This window comes from Delphinapterus leucas, chromosome 5 (assembly GCF_059928025.1).
Source record: "Delphinapterus leucas isolate spDelLeu-1000000601 "Yukka" chromosome 5, BTC_Dleu_Yukka2, whole genome shotgun sequence".
Lineage (NCBI taxonomy): Eukaryota > Metazoa > Chordata > Mammalia > Artiodactyla > Monodontidae > Delphinapterus > Delphinapterus leucas.
This window is the reverse complement of record NC_143133.1, coordinates 52,365,056-52,385,313: the sequence shown is the minus strand read 5'-3', so window position 1 is coordinate 52,385,313 and position 20,258 is coordinate 52,365,056. Positions and strand designations below refer to the sequence as shown.

Sequence of the window (20,258 nt, the reverse complement as noted above, 5' to 3'; positions counted from 1 at the left end):
ACTGGTGTCTTGTGAAGCACAAAAGTTAAGTTTGATGAAGTTCAGTTTATCAGTTCGTTCTTTTATGGGTCGTACTTGCGGTGTCATATTGATGAAATCTTTGCCTAACACAAGGTCTTGAAGACTTTTCTCCTATGTTATCTTCTAAATGTGTTATTGTTTTAGCTCTTATATGTAAGTCTACAATCCAATTTGAGTTAAAGTTTGTGTATAACATGACGGTAAGGGTCTTTTTGCCTCTGATTATCCAGTTGTCCCAGCACTAATTGTTACAAAGGCTATCCTTTCACCAGTGAGTTGTGTTGGTACCTTTGTTGAAAATCAATTGACCATAAATGTAACAATAAATATAAGCATTTATTTCTGGACCCTCAATCTTACATGTCTGTTTAGTGATCTGCTTTTGCATCATATGTCTCTTTAATCTTTCTAGAATTTATTTTGATTCAGGGCATGAATTTAAGGCTGAAATAGAGTTTTTCCTCCTCTTCAAGATGTCTAATGAATATCCTGCCATTGTTTATTGAATAATCCTTTCCTTCTCCATTGATTTGTTATGTTTATTAAATGTTTAAAAGGCATTTTTATAGAAACATCCTGCATGTTACTGTGACTCATCCCATTTTTTCCCCATCCAGCATTTGAGAAGCCCCTAATCCTGTGTTCTGTTTAACCAAATAACAACAATTATCCCTGCCTCAAAAGAACTTACATCGGCAAATAGGAAGAGGACGTTGACATATTAGAATAATAAACACAGAACAGATATTTGCATTGGACCTCAGAAAGGGTTAGTACATTTGTGGAACAGTCACTGAAATGAAGGGATTCTCAGGGGAGTTTCATGTTTACTTTGGGTGTGGCTGTGGGCACTTCATCTTTAAGTCACCTAATTCCTGCTCGGATACTTCCCACCTTTTTGTCTGACACTAGTTTTTTTTGTTTTTTTTGTTTGTTTGTTTGTTTTTTTAGTATTACCATTTATTGGTGACAAACACTAAGTTTGACTTACATTGCATGGGGAGAAAAAACTTCCTGCGTAAACAATAAATCAGAGCAGTAGTTAACTCGCAAGGCTACCGCGCTTTTCATCTGGATCATATGCAGGACCTTGCTGGACACATTTCTGTGCACAGCAGCACGACCTCAAAAACAACACAGTTTAGAGATAAACATGGTGTCTGACACTATTTTAATCTTCTGGTGGTGTTTGTGAGATTTTTAAACACTAAATGACTATGAAATTCTGCAGGAAGACTCCACCCACTCCAACAGAGTATAAAAGTTCATTTTTCTCAATGAAGACACCCAAGACACATTTGTAAAATTTCCAGAGGACCTAAGGCAGAGAGGAGCAGCTTGTTTGTTTTTGTTTTATAAATGTATTTATTTATTTTTGGCAGCGTTGGGTCTTTGTTGCTGCACAAGGGCTTTCTCTAGTTGCGGCGAGGTGGGGCTAGTCTTCGTTGCGGTGTGCGCGGGCTTCTCATTGCGGTGGCTTCTCTTGTGGAGCATGGGTTCTAGGCGCGCGGCTTCAGTAGTTGTGGCTCTCGGGCTCTGGAGCACAGGCTCAGTAGTTGTGGCACACGGGCTTAGTTGCTCTGCGGCATGTGGGATCTTCCTGAGCCAGGGCTCAAACCCGTGTCCCTGCATTGGCAGGCGGATTCTTAACCACTGCGCCACCAGGGAAGTCCCAGAGAGGAGCAGCTTGTATAAGTGTTGATCCAACTAAGGTTCAATTGGACTTGACAGGCTGGAAGCACTGTTGAAAACAAGAAGATGAAATAAAACTCTGAAAAATGTAAACGACTGCACTTTGTTTCAAAAAAAAAAAATCAATGTCAGGGTGAGGGAGGCTTCATAAAAAGAATGAAATTTTAGCCGCCTGAAAACTCAGTGTGGTTGTATTGACTTAGGCTTATTCTGTTTAAAAGGAGCAGTGACACACACTGGACTAGAGACACTAGGGAAGAGTTAAGGAATCACAGAGAAGGAACACAGGGAATCAGTTTCACCTGCCCCGTAGCCAGGCTAGTCTCTCCAGCAATACAATGGAACTGCATCTAGCTTGGCGCTGGGTCAAAGGCACCACCACTACCACTGCCGCCAACAGCTACATGAAACAAAACATATTTAAAAACACCCGGGGAGGGCTTCCCTGGTGGTACAGTGGAATGCAGGAGACACAGGTTCGAGCCCTGGTCCAGGAAGATCCCACATGCCATGGAGCAACTAAGCCCGTGCGCCACAATTACTGAGCCTGCGCTCTAGAGCCCGCGAGCCACAACTACTGAAGCCCATGTGCCTAGAGCCCGTGCTCCACAACAGGAGAAGCCACCGCAACGAGAAGCCCGTGCGCACCTCGACAAAGAGTAGCCCCCGCTCACCGCAACTAGAGAAAGCCCCCGCTCAGCAATGAAGACCCAGCGCAGCCAAAAATAAAATAAATAAATAAATTTTAAAAATAAAAATAAAAACACCCAAAACTTGTCCAAATTTCCCAAGTCATCAGGAACTGGGTTCTTGGTAGCTCATCCTAAGAATTAACTTATTCTATTTCTTTTTGCCTTTCCCTTCCTGGGATTTTGAGGACAATGTCTAGTTTAGATAGTAAGTGGTTTAGAAATAAATGAAAATTTGTTTTCTTTCCCTCTTGCTCACTTTCCCTCTATAAAGAAATTAGAGCAAACAAATCACTGGCAGTTTTGTTAAAATCTTGAGTTGCATTTTGCAAGTTGTTTATACCGATTATAGAAGTGAATTTATTAAAAATTCAAGCTACGTGAGAACTTTATAGATACTTTGTATACTAAAAATGTTTTTTAGTTTTACACATACTATTTTGTAGCCTTTTGAAATTTAATGCGTAATGAAGCGTTTATCTTTTCATTAAATATTTTTCTATAATAGTGGTTTTTGAATCTTTTTAGCAGTGAACTTTAAAAAAAATATGAAATCTTAATGACTATTGCTGTGTAACAAAGCATTTTAAACTTAGTGGCTCACAAAAGTTATGATTGTTTATCCTTCACGATTCTGCAGATTCTAGAGGCTCTGCAAGGAAAAACTCATCTCTGCTGCACGTGATGTCAGATATGGAGGCTCTGGCAGCCACTTTCACATGCCTCCACTCACATGTGCCTCCACTCACATGGGGGCACACACCACCTAGGGCCCTGAAAGCCATTCATTGGAAGAACTTTGGCTTTAGCCCTTTGTGAGATGGGAAAAAACTGGAGGCTTTTTTTTTTTTTTAAACCATTCCCTAGGTAACCTCTGGGAGCCATGCCTCCTGTTTCCAATTATTTTATTTATTTATTTATTTATTTATTTTTGGCCGCGTTAGGTCTTTGTTGCTGTGCGCGGGCTTTCTCTAGTTGCAGTGAGCGGGGGCTACTCTTCGTTGTGGTGCGCGGACTTCTCATTGTGGTGGCTTCTCTTGCTGCAGAGCACGGGATCTAGGTGCGCGGGCTTCAGTAGTTGTGGCGCACGGGCTCAGTAGTTGTGGCGCACGGGCTTAGCTGCTCCATGGCATGTGGGATCTTCCTGGGGCAGGGCTTGAACCCGTGTCCCCTGCATTGGCCGGCGGCTTCTTAACCACTGCGCCACCAGGGAAGTCCAAAACTGGAGGCTTTTGAGCACAAGAGCGACATGATACAACTTAGTGTTCACAGGATTACCTTGGCTGCTGTGTTGAGAATAAACTCAAAAAGGGGTGGGCTAGCAGAGGTGGAAGAAGGGGGACCAGTTAGGAAGCAAATGCCATAACCCAGGTGAGAGACCATGGTGGCTTTGGACCAATGAGGCAGCAAGGGGAGGTGATCGGATGTGACTGGATTTGGATTAGTATTCACCTATGCTTTCTCCTACCTATTTCATGGAATTATTGTGCTATGTGAAGTTAATTTGGGTGTAAGTTTGAGGTAGTCATCAACTAGACAAATATTTCTCGACCGTCTAGTCTTCATCTCGTGCTTTCACAGTGTGGGAAACCCACTGGCTACTCAAGAAGTATCTGTCGTTTTGACAATTAGCTTGGCTCAGATAATATTTGAGCACCTGCTCATAAATCCACTGGTCCTCTCCTCTGGTAGGGATGTGACACTAATTAACACTTTGTGATTTAGCCCCTTTCACAGTAAAGCCAGCTCTTCCCCAGCCAGGAGTGTACTCCCACAGTGGGCTGAAACTGCATCTACATGATCCTTTTGAGCCACCATCTTCCCTCACAGCTGCCCCGTGAGGGCTCAACAGAAATGGGTTGAACTAAATTGCCTCCCATCTGCCTCCATGAAGGTTGGAGTGATGTGGAGTGAGATTCCTAAGAATAGATCCAATTCTTGGAAGCCTCTGAGCGCTGGCATATTCTCCTGGGCTACGTTTGCCTTTTTTCTTTTCTCTCTTTCCCCCTTCGGGGACCCCCAGTGTTCTGCAGCTGTTACATCAGCCGGCTGCCCCGGCTGCCAGATGAGCAGAACAAAAGATGCAACTTGGAGACTATTCACATCTGTACTTCTCATAAGCAAACAGAACAGATGCCCTTAGCAACGGGGCTCTCCGGCTCAGGGCAGGGGAAATGTACCCTGAAGGGGGAAGTTTCCCTTCTAAGAGCTGACAGAGCCACTTAGGATGACAAGGAACTTCATGAAACAGAACATTAAACTTTCCTGAACTACAAAGCCTGGGAGGTTTAAGCTGAGAGTCAACAGAGAGGTCCTAATCTATATAAACACTCTGTATGCAAATGCTGGCATAGCTTTGGGTCTTGTTTGGATCGAGGTTTTCACTGCTTCCCTCAGCAGAGAGGGCTAGGAAGGCAAAAAGAGATGCTGTGTTTTTCTTCTGAACTCAGGGGTAGCGAGTACTTCCTAGGAATTCCTTGGTGCTGGCCGGTTCCCACCCTCGGGCCTGTGCTCCAGCCTGGCCTTCCTGGGTCCTATACTTCTTGCCCTCGGAGGGGAGCCGGTCACTCAAGGAGGGCCCTCCCTGCCCCCTTCTCTCTCTTGAAGGCTGTCGGCCCAGAGCCCAGCGCTGAGTGAGACAGAGCAGAGCTGGGTAGGAACACCCACGCACTAATAACAACTACAAGTACAAATTCATTATTTACTGTGGGCCAGACAGGCATTATTCTTTTATTTAATTCTTAACAACACCCCGGTGACGTAGGTAGGATTATTGCTCTTGTTTTATAGACAAGCAGACCGAGGCCCAAGGCGAACAGTCAGTTGTCCTGGGTCACAGAGGCGGTCAGCCACAAAGCCAGAATTTGGTCCAGTCGTATTCCCAAGCATGGTTTCTTCGCTGTCAAGCTACAACTTGCCCTGACTCTCATTTTTGGGATGGAAAAAGGCGATGAACTGCTTAGAGATGTTAAGGAAACAGAAAGCAGAAAATTTCCTTCCTATAGGATTATCCTCTTCTGCCTTCCTCAAATATTACAAACCTTTTTTTTTTTTTTTGTGGAGAGGAGTCGTGGACAACTTCTGTTTGGACATCCATTTCTCTACATGGCTCTGTTTCTGCCTCTGGGGGGTGGCCCTTGACCCAGACCTTGCTAATCCCAACACTGGTGACTATTATGTAGCAAGGAGATTGGATTGAGGGCTTTTGTTTGAGCCTGTAGGGAAGTAGTTCCATTCTTTTCTCACTAATTTTGAGCCAGGGAGGAGGCAGCTCCTGCAGCTATTGGCAGCCATTTTGTGAGAATGAGTAGAGATCAGTCTGAGAATGGAGTTAACACATCAAGCAGAGAAAGTTGACAGAGTGACACTAGAGCCTGACCTCACTCTTTGAGCATCTGAACCGAGCCATGCACTCTTCAGTTATATGCACTCATAACATCTCATTTTTGGTGAGATTTGGTGCTCCAAATCTGAGTTTGGGGCAGGTTTACTGCTACTTGTAACCAAAGGAATCCCAGTGGCTACATTCAACCTGTAAACGTGTGGTTGGTGCCACACTCTGGGCTGTAACTGGGCAATTAAAAAGGCCCTTGGAGATTTCCCTGGTGGCACAGTGGTTAAGTCTCCACATTCCCAATGCAGGGGGCCCGGGTTCTATCCCTGGTCAGGGAACTAGATCCCACATGCATGCCGCAGCTGGGAGTTTGCATGCCACAACTAAGGAGCCCACCTGCCACAACTAAGACCCAGTGCAACCAAATAAATAAAATATTTCCAAAAAAATAAAAAGGCCCCTGGGTCTCAGCTGGGAGCTCAGAGGCTTGGGGGGAGCTGCAGGGCTTGGGGGAAATATGGATTAGGGCCACGGGAGCAGTATTAGCAAATACTCTACCAAGCTTTTACCAAGCACCAAGTAGTGTTTTGAGTGCTTTTATACTTATTAGCCAGTTTAAGTTACCATTGTCACCATTTTTTAAAAAGATGGAAGCCAAGGCACAGAGAGGTTAGCGAACATGTCCAGGATCACACAGCTCTCATATTGGGGGTGTAGTGGTGCTGGGTTCCAAATGCAGCCACCTTGCTCTGGGTGTACCCTCTGCATTCTGCTCCACCACCTCTCCTGACCTCCATTGAGGGAGCGGAGGCTCCAAGTGCATTCACGGGACACAGGGATATTCTTGTGGAATAGAGTCTTTTTAAAAAAGAATTATTTTCTTTAACTTTTAACAATGAAATACAGAAACATGGGTGAAAATTCAAGGGCATTGGTTAAGGAAATTCTGAACCACACAAGTAGAGACAAAGACTCTCATCCCTTTGGTTTTCCCTCGGACTTGCTGATCGACCCATGACACCAAGGAGAACAGGAAACAGGGGGCCATGGACAGGCACCCACTTGGCCAACTCTGTGTAGTGCCCCTGCTCTCCAGGCCCCATTTACCTCTGTCTGTTCCTGCCTGTTTCTCCAGGCTCTGCCCTTCCTAGACCCCAGAGGCAGCCCACTGAGAGCTCCCCAGTGAGGCCTGCCCATCCCCATTTCAGAGGGGCCTCACTTAGGGCTGGAGGGAAGGCCTTGGTCCAGCCCTTGTGGGGACTCGGCTTCCCTGAGGCTCTCGGAGCTGGAGGGTGAACTCTGGCTCTTATCCGCCTCTCCTTCTGCAGCTGGGAGCCTGGCCCACTGTAGATGCGAAGTGTTGAGCGATTAGAGACGGGTGAGCGTTGGTCTCCTGGTTTGCTCACTGCCGCTTCCCCATTGGATCTTAGCTCCCGGTCGCCCCAGTAGCCAAGGAGCTGCCTTGTGTTGAGTTCAACTGTGTGCCAGGCATTGTCCTAAGCTTTTAACATGCATTTATTCATCACAACAATCTTATAAGGGAGGAATTATTGTTATTCCTGTTTTCCAGGTGAGGAACCTGAACCTCTTAAGAGATCCTTTGAGGGAACACAGCTAGTATGTGTTGGAGCTAGAGACTGGGGGTTGGGACTCTACCCCTCATGGACTCACCCCTGGGGGAGGGACCGTCTCCCTAAAACCCTGCTGCTGTGATGTGTTCCCTTCTCTTGGAACTTGAGGTGCTGGCAGTCGCCTGATTTGCCCCTGAGCTGGCCCAGCCCATTGGCTGTCCTGGCTTGTGGACTGTTACTCTGTTGTCCCCCAGGCCCACCTCTCTCCCCCATCTTGGGTGCAGACCAATCTCAGGTGGTCCTAGCTGTCTCCAGCTTCTCGCCTGGCACATCAAGGAACCACTAAGCCTCATGCCTTGTCTCAGATCCTGCTCCCAGGAGGGGCTGTGTTGTGACCTTGAGTTCTTGTACTGACTCACTGGTCGTGAGATTGGCCCTCAGGCCTCATCTCATCTTGTCCTCCGGGTCAGGATAGAAGTGCAGAGGAGGAGCCAGCAGGACTGCTTACAGGCAGCCCTCCCAGTGTCTATGAAATGGCTTGAGGTGTCCCAGATGGGTCACTAACACGAGGTGGCCTCTGCCCCCAGCCCTGGAACTCACTCTGAACATGATGGCTTGTACCTCTGGAAAGACTCAGGATTCCAGAGCGGTGATATTTCCTTGGCTGTACTTGGTGGGGATTATCACTCTTAGCCAACTCTTGATTATCTGTGGGAGAAGGGAGAGGATGGACATTGACATTTCCAAATAATTTTGGAACATATTCTGGCCAACAGCTCTGAGTGTCCCCTGTCGGACCTCTTTCCAGAGCAGCTACCAAGAAGTCAAATTCCCAGACTTGGCTTTCAAATCCTTTCTTCTTTTCTTCTCTCCTCTTTTTTCCCCTGTGAGAAAGAGGCCTCCAGCAATGGACAGGGAACGAGAACAGCAAGAGGACTAATATAGCAGGGTACTCTGTTGTAATTAACAGAAAATCCAACTCCAACTGGCTTAAATAGTGGAAGACATTATTTAGTTAGAAGAATAAAAAGTCTGGTGGTTGGGATGATATCAGGTAAGGTTTGCTCCAGCAATGGAGGGAACCAGGGCTCCATTTCTCTCCTTCTGCATCCCACAGCATGGAGTCTATCCTTAGATTTCACCTGGTGGTCCCCTGGCCGTTCCAGGCTCTTGCTTCATGCTAGCCAATAGCTATGAAGTGTCAGACCTCACACTCTCTGAAGGAAGATATCATGTCTTCTTTAGTTCCTGTTACTGACCCTTTTGAGTTGGGCCCCAATAAGGGTCCTCCTGCCCAGTATTGCTTGCACCAATAGAATGAAGCGGAGTTTGGTTCAGAAGCAAAGGAAAGCTTCATTCTTGGATCAGAGAATGGAAAGGTGCGAGCTCACACTCTATAGCACACACTTTCCCTGACAGGCGGTGGACGGGGCTGCTTTATAGGGGTCTGGGCTGGGGGGGAGGGGCCAGAGTTAAGTGCGGGCACAGCCTCTCTGCATGCAGCCTACTGCTGCTGCCATCTTGGGTTGAGGTGCATGTGCAGCGCTTCTGCACATGGCCGGCTGAGCTGCAGTGTGTCAGCGCGGCAATTTGGCACTGGGAAGTCTAACCCGATGGGACGCCTCTGCACACGGCCCCCTACAGGCAAGCGAAACTAGACTAAGCACAAAGGAAGAGGTTAGACCTTATCACCTGGATTCCGTCTTATTTTTCCCTGGGGACCCCAGGGGGTTTTGCTGGTGACAAATCCCTCCTCTGTCTTTCTTCTTGCTTCTCATTTTTTTTTTTTAACATCTTTATTGGAGTATAATTGCTTTACAATGGTGTGTTAGTTGCTGCTGTATAACAAAGTGAATCAGCTATACATATACATATATCCCCTCCCTCTTCCGCCTCTCTCCCTCCCACCCTCCCTATCCCACCCCTCTAGGCGGTCACAAAGCACCAAGCTGATCTCCCTGTGCTGTGCGGCTGCTTCCCACTAGCTATTTTACATTTGGTAGTGTATATATGTCCATGTCTCTCTCTCACTTTGTCCCAGCTTACCCTTCCCCCTCCCCGTGTTCTCAAGTCCATTCTCTAGTTGGTCTGCGTCTTTATTCCTGTCCTGACCCTAGGTTCTTCATGACCTTTTTTTTTTTTTAGATTCCATATATATGTGTTAGCATACGGTATTTGTTTTCCTCTTTCTGACTTATTTCACTCTGTATGACAGACTCTACACCTCACTACACCTCACTACAAATAACTCAATTTCGTTTCTTTTTATGGCTGAGTAATATTCCATTGTATATATGTGCCACGTCTTCTTTATCCATTCATCTGTCGATGGACACTTAGGTTGCTTCCATGTCCTGGCTATTGTAAGTAGAGCTGCAATGAACATTTTGGTACATGACTGTTTTTGAATGATGGTTTCCTTAGGGTATATGCCCAGTAGTGGGATTGCTGGGTCGTATAGTAGTTCTATTTTTAGTTTTGTAAGGAACCTCCATAGTGTTCTCCATAGTGGCTGTATCAATTCACATTCCCACCAACAGTGCAAGAGGGCTCCCTTTTCTCCACACCCTCTCCAGCATTTATTGTTTGTAGATTTTTTGATGATGGCCGTTCTGACTGGTGTTTGCGTCTCATTTTTGAGGGATGCTGCTGGCCTGCTGAGTTTGGGTATCACTGTCATAACCCCAGGGAGCGTAGCAGAACTTCTTCACTGCTGCCTTCAGATCTGTTTGCTGTCCCCAGGGCTCAGCCCTAACTGTTTGTAGCTCTAAGCGACCAGCATTTGACGTTTTATAGATTCTAACCTTTTGGAGGCAAAGGACATCAGACAATTTAAGATATGTGGCCCACATATCAGCAAGAGAACAATGGTTGTGAAAGGGCCCAGGAAAGGAGAAACCAAGTGATACTGGGGAGGCCTGTTTTACCCCGCTGCGCATTTGTTCGGCCCAGTGAGGCTGAAGGCCTCCTGTTAGTCAAGTTGCTTTTTCCAGTGGCCTGTCTGCACTTCTGCAGTGGGGCCACTTGCAATGACATAAAAACAGCACAATGTATTGGACAGAGCACAGAGCCCTCCCTGCTAATCTAGGGAGAGGTTCACAAGAGTAGTCAGGGGGGTCTGTTGCCCCAGGTTTTCTCTCTAGAGGTTTGGGCTGGGGGTCTTTCACTGGAGTGTGATGTGCCCACGGAGTGATGCCCTGCAACTTCAGGGCAGAATGAGTGGTTAGGCTCACCAGGCAGTGTGTTCCACTTAGGAGGGAGCTGATCTTGTGAGTTGCCAGTTCTCCGGGTTTTTAGGCGCACCGGTTTCTTGGCTGGCAGTGGGTGGAGAGCCAGTCGTTGGGTGGGGGCAGCATGTGGTTACCATATTTCCTGAGAGCTTCCATGGTTTCTCCTACCTGGGGGACATACTTGAGTTGTTCCATTTCAAGGAAGTTAAAGTGTCCCTCCTCTGGGGCTTGGGGAATGGGTCTACCATACAAGCGTTCAAATGCACTTAACTTGAACTTATCCCTTGGGGCTAACTGCAGGCGGAGCAGGGCAACTGGAGTTGACTGACATAGTTTAGCTAAGGCTGTTTCAAGGCTTTCCCCCCTTGGGGTCTCCAGGCTGAGTGCAAGGTCTGTTTTATGCCCAGGGCACTCGTTATTCCCTCTGTCACTTGAGATGCAAATGCTGGACCGTTATCATTTTGTAAGGATCCTGGGAGCCCAAACCTGGGGATTATTTCTTTTAGTAGTGCCTTAACCACTTCAGCTGCCCTTCTAGTTCTAGTGGAGAATGCTTCTATCTACCCAGAAAATGTGTCTACTAGCACCAAGAGATACCTAAAATTGCTTGGTACTCTTGTCATGACGGTGAAATCAGTCTGCCAAATTTTCTCCAGGATATGTCCCCTGGTCTGAATGGGCCTTATCTGGGGACCTCTGGGGGGTCTAGTGTTGGGGTTATTTGTTGTGCATACGGGGCAGGTCTCAACTACCCAACCACTTATGTTTTTCATTCCCAGGGTCACCATGTTTTCAACCAGCCAATTATATAGAGCTTCCCTCCCATAGTTAGTCCCTTGATGGACCTGCTTGAAGGTTTGACAAGCTACAGTTTGGGGGAAGAACTGTCATCCAATGTTCATTAAGTAGCCACCCATGGCCTCCCAAATCCCCGTTGAAGACACATTTTCAGGTTTTGTCTAATTCTACCTTTGTGTAGATTGGGGAATAATTGGATGGATTTGGCCTTCGAGGTATGAGGGGTAGTTGCCAAGTTACTGATTCTAGGGCCACCCTTTTGGCAGTTGCATCCACCTTGTTGTTTCCCTTATTACCTCTACATCCCTCTTTTGGTGACCCCTATACTGAATCGCTGCTACCTTTTTTGGAAGCTATACTACTTCTAAGAGTTTCAATATGCTTAAGCCATGTCTCATCTGTTTTGTCTAGTTCTAGAAGTGACTCTGGAAGATATTTACATAATACAGAGATCATGAATACCAGCTTCAGGGCCAGGAGTACTTGGATTTGAGTTTGAGGTCCACCACTTACTGTGTGACCCTGAGCAAATGACTTTAGTTTTCCAAGCTTGAACTTTCTCATCTATAAAATGAGTGAGCCCCTTAGGGTCACTGGGACAAGACAAGTAAAGAAATTAGACATGCTAAATGCTCAGTGAATAGATTACTATGCAAAGAGTAATGCCTGGCACAAAAAAAATGTGGTAAAAATCAAGTTACCAATAATGACGATGAGCGTGATGATTAAGATGTTTCTAAGTGCCCATTATGATGGATTTTTTTTTTCCCATCTACATCATCTAAATTTTTGACAGGCCTGAGTACTGCAGAATGCTGCCAGTGGCAATCTAGGGTGGAAGCATGCCCTGGGGCTCCAACAGCAGGCTGTTTTCCTGCAATGTCTGCCACCATCTGGGTCCATTACTTCCCCTACAGCTCTTTGCTTCTGGGTCACTCGAGGGGGACTGCCCTCCAATTTCCTTTCCATGGCAGCAGGTGTGGAGGCTGGGGGTATGGGAGTCAACAAGGAAGGACCTGTGGGACAGCCTGTGTGGCAGTGAGTGTGGTTGGAGGAACAGGAGGCCTGGTTATGGCATCTTGGGAAAGAAGGGATCCTTTCAGCTTCCTAGATTGTGAAGCTGGATCCACATCTGACCTTGCTCCCCAAATAGAGCTGACAGGTATGGCCCTGGAAGCCAGACACCCACCACACCTGGGATCAACCTCCTTAGGTCCCATTTCTTGCCAGAGGTGCTTCTCCAACAGAGGCTGATGCAACCTTTGTGTGTGGGCTGCCAAGGTCAGGATGCCATGACCCTCACTAGGCTGAGGCTCCCTCCTTCCAGCTGAATTCAGTGCCTCCTTCTTAAGTAAGCAGCAGGGCCTCTTAGGTTTCTGATGAAGAGGACTGCTATAAACTCAATGTGTCCCCCTCCCAAAATTCATACTTTGAAACCTAATCACCAGTGTGATGGTTTGGAGGTGAGGCCTTTGAGAAGTGACTAGGGCATGAGGGTGCAGCCCTCACAAATGGAATTAGTGCCCTTTTAAAAGAGACCCTAGAGATTGCCCTTGCCCTTTCTGCCATGTGACACAGGGAAAGGCTCTATGAACCAGAAAGCAGGCTTTCACTAGACATTATATCTGTTGGCACCTTGATCTTGGACTTCCCAGCCTCCAGAACTATGAGAAGTAACTTTCTGTTGTTTAAGCCACCCAGTCTATGGTATTCTAACAGTCCAAACAGACTAAGACAAGGATGGAAGGAAGAAAATTTGGAAAAGCACAGAGAAAGTTAGCTGGGAAGAGCCTGGGGCCTGAGGTCAGGTCATCTGGGTTCAAATCTCAGCTCTTCTGCTTGTAGCATTTATGTTTGGAGAACTGCCTAACCCATTTGGGCCTTGGTTTCCTTAGCTCTAAAATAAGAATTGCTAATATATGTGTTATCTGTCTTGCAGGGTTGTAGTGTTTAAATCCCATGTCCACCACTTCCTATGAAGGAAGGTCACAAATTGTCCTCAGCTTCCTCATCTGTAAAATGGGGTTACAGACCTCCCTCAGAAGGTTGTGGTAAGGCTTAAATGAAGTGAGGGATACAAATTGCTCACCTCAAGGAGGCTATCAGGATGTCTAAACTCCAAGGTGCTTTCATATCCCATGTTAGGGAAGAAGCCCCATTTTCCTTTGGGAATTGAGAGGGGCTTAGATGTAAACTGGGGTCTACCTGTGGGGCACAATGAGGGTACTGAGGGGAGAGCAGGTACTTCTGCAGCACCCGCTTGGCTCCTGGGGGCAGAATTCAAGAAGCCGGAGGAGTGCTTGAGGATCTCAGGTGGAAAGGCAGCGAGGAATGAGGCAGACAAAGGCTGTCCCAAGGCCAGCCACTGTTTGGGTTGCTGTTCCTCACAGGGAGTTTTGTTCAGCTGAGGATGCTTCACGCCATAGCACACCAGGGATCCCAAATGTTAAATCTCCTGGTGGCTGGCTCTTTCAGTGGCTCTTTCCTCCAGGGCACACATAGGGGACCAGGGTCACTGGGTCAGCTATATACTGGGGTTTATAAAACCAACATTTTCAGGGAGTTAACTGCTAGTTAAAGCACTAACTGTCTAAGTTCTTCAGAGAGAGGTTGACATTTTCATTAGAATCTCTGGAGATCCTCGTTAAAACACACATGTCTGGGCCCTACCCTGGAATCAGGATAGGCTAGGAAAGCACCGCGAACCTGCATTTGCAGAGAGCCCGCCAGATGGGCTCCATCCATAGCTGGACAACCATAGACTGATCGGAAAGGAATGGAACATTTCATTAAGAACTAAATTCTCCTAACACTCTTCCCAAAAAACAATCCTCCACTCTCAGGGCTGGCTTCATGGATGGAAATTCCCATGCTTAGAAGGGCCCCACCTTTGGTTTAATGCTCTTGCTGTCGCCATCTGAGGAGGCCCTGAATTTTCATTTGCATTGGGCTTCACAAATTATGTAGTGGGTCCTGTCCACTATGCAGATGAGAACTGCAGAAAGGATAGACTTGCCGAAGGCCACACAACTAAGGAGTGGAAATGGGTTTGGAATCCTAATGTGTCTGACCCCAAAGTTCTGCTACCCCATGACTCTGAGACTCAAAAAGAGTGGACTCTAATAGTGGAGTTCCGATTTCAGCCACCTCGTCAGGTTTCAGGGTGAGGGGAGGGCCTTCCCCAGGCATCTCAAACTATACCAGGTAGGTTGTCATCTGTGCTACTACTTATAAGGGTAAGACCAATGTTTAAATTCATTCAACTTCAAGGTAGGGAAGATTCTGTGTAATTCCAGGCTGGCAGCCCCTGTTGGAGGGAGAGGGTGAAGAATTCCTCTCTTCCCTTTCCCTAATTTTAGCTTTACTATACACAGAGGATAAGGCAAAGAGGTGCAGAGGGCAGTAGACAGGAGCAAGAGCCAAAAGATGGGCCAGCTCTGCCACTTACTAGATGAATAGCATAGAGTAATGGGTCTCTTGAACTTGAAGTCCCAGTTTTTTCATTTGTAAAATGAAGTGATACAAACACAACCAATATCCAAGTTTGTGGTGAGGGTCGGATGGCCAAATGTACGTGAAAATAGTATGTCGAGGTCAGTACAAGCTCTAGTAACATTCAAGACTCATAGGTTGGTTGGTGCGTGAATAAGGAAATGGTTTGGCAAGAGAGAAGGACACCTGGGTCATGCAGAGGGAGGTTTCACCTCAGGGCAGGACCTCTGGTGTCCCTAAGATGGAACTGGAGTCTGAGGTGACCTGGGGTGGGAAAGAGGTGGGAGGGGGAGGGTCGTGTGCCACAGGGATGGGAACTCCATGTACTGGTTGCTCAAAACTTTTCTGCGGGGCTTCAGCAGAAAACAAGCCCCAGAAAAAGAAGTTTGTTATACCTTAGAGGTAGTGTTTTTATTTTGTTTTGCTTTTAAAGCAGGATTTTATTCAAAATCTTTGCTTCTAAGACCGTGGGGCTAAGATAAGTCAGTGCTCTGAGACTACAGACAGCAAAGAGCCCAGGGTTCACAGGAACAAAAAGACTCTGAGGTCCTGAGGCTGAGCCAGGTGGAGGACAGGTGAGGTCAGAAGGTCAGAGTGATTCCCAGCCTGCACAGCCAAGGGCAGGTCCACTGAGGCCTGAGACCTGCCCTAGTGGGCAGCTGGTCCATGTAAAAGTGCCACGTTGAGGTGCAGTTGCCAGGAGCAGATTAAGAAGGGAGAGCAGGTGGGTACAGCCTGTGGGTGGATGAGCCCACACAAATTAGGCTTAAGGTTCAAGAGATGTAGAAAGATAAATACTTGCCTGATGCTACAGGGAAATTGATTTTACTGACTTTCTCAAACTGGGGTCTGAGGGTCTTTCAGAGCCTGCAGATGAGTCTTGGGAGTCCATAGATTCTCTATGAGGATATTTAAATTTTGTATTTTGGGGACTTCCCTGGTGGCGCAGTGGGTAGGACTCCACGCTCTCAATGCTGGGGCCCTGGCTTCGATCCCCGGTCACGGAACTAGATCCCACATGCTGCTACAACTAAGAGTTCGCATGCCACAACTAAGGAGCCTGTGAGCTGCAACTAGGGAGCCCACGTGCCTCAGTTCAGGAGCCGGTGAGCTGCAACTAAGGAGCCCGCTTGCCGCAACTAAGACCCAGTGCAACCAAATAAATAAATAAATATTTTTAAAAATCTCGATGATTTTAAATAAATACATAAATTTTGTATTTTCATATTGATGGCGACCTGAAAAAAAAGTTACTCAGTCTAAGCATATTCTGGGTCATCTGGATTAGTGGCCTTCAATCTTTTTTTTTTTTGACATCCACCCACAGAAGGAATCCATTTTACTGGTGACCCAGTTTCCCATACACTGATATTCACGCACACATAAGTAGGGCTGACAAGCAGCCCATCCAGACCAGGGCAGCTGCACCACTTGTGAAAATATGAAAATACTGTAAGCTAATTGGTAAACAGCTCTGGGTCTCCTGTCACCATCCCCACCTCCCTGATAGTCTTGGTGCCTCCTCTGGGATCGCCCCGAACCACCCCAGGATGCAGGAACCAGCAGAGGTGAGGGGAGAGGGCAAGTGTAGTAGCTTCCTGTTACTGCTGTAACAAATAACCACAAACTGGGTTAAAATAGCAGATATGTATTCTCCTACAGTTCTTGATGCCAGAAGTCTGAAATCAGTTTCACTGGATCAAAACCAAGGTGCTAGCAGGGCTGTGCTTCTATCTGTGTCAGATCTCCCTCTGCCTTTCTTTTTTAAGAACACGTAGGATTGTGCAATTGTGGCCCACACAGATAATCCAGGATAATCTATCCATCTCAAGGTCCTTAACTTAATCACTGCTGCAAAAACCCCTTTTCCTTGTAAAGTAACATTTACAGATTCCAGGGATCAGGACCTGATATTGTCAGGAGCCATGATTAGGCAACGACAGTGGGCCGGCAGGGCCCTGCTCCAGAGGTGATGCAGTATCTCTTTGGATTGGTCACCCCTGTGTGTGTGTGTGTGTGTGTGTGTTTGAAACAATTTCCTGTATACGGTACTTATTCTGACACCATGTGATACACTTTGATGTTTTTTCTTTTCTATCATTTAAAAAAAAGTCAGTTTTTAATCAATCTAATTTTATTATTTAATTTTCTTCCAGTTTTATTGATATATAATTGACACATAGCACTGTGTAAGTTTAAGTTGTACAGCACGATGGTCTGACTTACATACATCATGAAATGATGACCACAGTAAGTTTAGTGAATGTCCATCATTTCATACAGATGCAAAATTAAAGAAACAGAAACAATTTTTTTCCTTGTGATGAGAGCTCACCCATGAGAGGATTTACTCTCTTTCATATATAACGTACAGTGGTGTTCATTATGTTTATCATGTTGTACATTATCTTCCTAGTACTTATTTATTTCTGCCTGGAAGTTTGTATCTTTTGACTGCCTTTGTACCCTCCCTGAACCCCCTGCCTATAGTAAGCACAAATCTGATCTATCTAGGAGTTTGTTTGTTTTATTTTTATTTATTTATTATTTTTGGCTGTGTTGGGTCTTCGTTGCTGTGCGTGGGCTTTCTCTAGTTGCTGTGAGCAGGGGCTACTCTGTTGCCGTGCGCGGGTGTTGCGGTGCGCGGGCTTCTCATTGCGGTGGCTTCTCTTTTTGTGGAACACGGGCTTTAGTCGCGTGGGCTCAGTAGTTGTGGCGCACAGGCTTAGTTGCTCTGCGGCATGTGGGATCTTCCCGGACCAGGGCTCGAACCTGTGTCCCCTGCATTGGCAGGCGGATTCTTAACCACTGCGCCACCAGGGAAGCCCTGTTTGTTTGTTTTTGAAGTATAATTGACCTACAACACTATGTTCATGTTACACAGCATAGTGATTCAATATTTCTATACGTTTCAAAATGATCACCATGAGGGCTGGTGGAACTGTAATATGATCCAGCAATTCCTGTTCTGAGTATATACTGAAAGGAAGTAAAGTCAGTACTCCTCAAAGAGATGTGATGTCTGTGCTACTGCACTCATTGCATCATTATTCACAATAGCCGAGATATGGAAACAACCTAAGTATCCATTGATGGATGAATGAATAAAGAAATTATGGTGTATATATACACAGTGGAACATTATTCAGCCTTGAAAAAGGAGATCCTGCCATTTGCAACAACATGGATGAACCTGGAAGACATTATGCTAAGCCAAGTAGGCCATACACAGGAAGAAAAAATGGCATGATCTCACTTATATGTGGAATTTACAAAAGTCGGATGTATAGAAGCAGAGAGGAGAATGGTGGTTACCAAGGGTGGGGGTGTGTGGGAAATAAGGACGTGTCAGTTAAAGATACAAGGTTAGAGTTAAGTAGGATGCATAGGCCTAGAGGTCTAAGGTACAGCGTGATGACTGTCGCTAAAAATACTGTATTGAATACCGGAAATTTGCTGACAGTAGATTTCAGATACTCTCATCACACACACAGCAAGGTAACTATGTGAGAAGATATGTTAAGTAGCTTGACTAGTAATCATTTCACTGTGTGTGTATCAAACCCCTATGTTGTACACCTTAAATATATACAGCTTTATTTAAAAATATGGAAATGATGCATTTATGATAAGCAAAGGCCAGTTGGTGTGTTGAACAAATGAAGACTTGCCAGTAGTTTGGGTGGCAGAAAAAGATGGCAGGATTGAGTGGCCCATAATGGCGCAGGCATGCCAAACAGTGACAGCCCATACCACAGTCACATCCTGTGCAGACATTTCATTTCAGCAGTTTAAAACAGCATTGTCTGCCACAGTAAATTAATACAGTTAGTTAAGATTTTGTAGTGTTATTTGTACTTCGTTTGTAAGGTTGTTTTGGTCTTATATATCATATGAAGGCTGTAAACCTAAGGATTTTTAAAAACCCATTTTTAGATTTGCACATGTTCAGGTGATATAAAAAGAAACACAATTTAAGTCAATTTTAGCAGAGTGGTGGTGGTGGGGAAAGCCACAAGAATTTTTTTCTTCTGATACATTGAGTAGCACATCATACACGTTTAAGAAATACTAGTCTACTACAGGAAATGTAACGAGAGATGTGAATGTGAAAGTACAGAGATAAAAACGGTGAAAAAAAGAAAAGGAACAGCAGCAGGCCCTTAAGCTTGAAAAATCAGGATTGAATCAAGGCAGAGGGAAAGCTTGAGGAAGAGCCTCAGCCAGCACCCTTCTAGAATATCTAGAGACGACCCTACCAACAGAAGATGACAAATCTAGGTGGACAAGTATGTCGTCCAAATAGGAGGATGACATGAAAACAGACCAACGGGGAGACTTTGCCTCCAATTACTCATAGCTAGAAGATTTAACCACTCCCTAGGAAGAAGGATAGGCAGCATCACACAACACCTGTTTTCGTCTAATGAGGTGAGATACGTGGGGCTAACTTACCTGTTCAAGAAGGCGGGAGTGTAGATTTACTTTGATTCTTTTAAACCTGTAGATTTGCTTTGCTTCTTTTAAAAGAGTTCTTCTGCCTCCGCTGTTAAAGAAAAGAAACATTTCATGTGGTGCCCCACAGTAGAAACACTCTATGTCAATTAGACCATCTTGTGGCCAGGTAGGGAACCCCTGGGAGTGAATGGGTAGGTTGCCACGACACAGATGCTGGTTTTCTCATCAGCTCCATTTCGAGACTACGCTGATGTGAGTATTTCTAGGTAACTCAGTCTTAAATGCCATCAGCATATCTGAAATAGCTGGAAGGAAACATGAGTTCATAAAACCCAACCAGCTGGTTTTTCAGAAGAGAAAAATGAGGCCCTAGAAGGTAAGTTAATCGAGGTCACCAGCATTCATGATGGAGCAGACCAGAACCTAGGAGTCCTGACCCCCAACTCAGATCTCTTTGCACATAATCTTTACTCCCATGTTACCTAATGCTTATTCTTGAGGAAATGCCCACTATGTAAAATACAAGCACAAAACCAATGTGTAGTTATTCTGAGTACATTTAGGGTACATACATTCATTATGTATATTTGGATACAAATATTCCTAGGCCCCTTTGAGATGACTCACAACAGGGTAAACTGGGAAGGAAGACACTTATCTGAGGTCCTAATGCAGCCACTCATTGGTTTTGCATTCACTTTATTTTCTCTGAGCCTCCCTTTCTTCATCTGTAAAATGGGATGACTCCCTCATTGGACGAATATGAAGATGAATTGAGACAGTGCGCATGAAAGAACTTTGTGTTAATAAATTGTAGAGCATTTTCAGACGTCACTCCATAAGATGCCAGTTAAATCACTCAAACACTGGCTAATAGTATGATTGAGATGGAGGGTGTACTTGGGCTCTACTCCACTTACAAGATGGGTAATTTCAGGCAGAGCTACTTAATCCCTTCTGTGCCTCTATTTCC

General features: G+C 45.7%; 1 long non-coding RNA gene across 1 annotated transcript; it reads right to left on the bottom strand.

Annotated features, from left to right (window-relative positions):
• Window positions 1-1,364: 1,364 nt before the first annotated feature.
• LOC111171551 (uncharacterized) lies at window positions 1,365-19,784 on the bottom strand. The gene is made up of 3 exons (XR_002643679.2): window positions 19,283-19,784; window positions 7,908-8,015; window positions 1,365-1,762 (listed from the first exon to the last, which is right to left on the bottom strand). It is a non-coding gene; the product is annotated as an uncharacterized LOC111171551 (long non-coding RNA).
• Window positions 19,785-20,258: the final 474 nt, after the last annotated feature.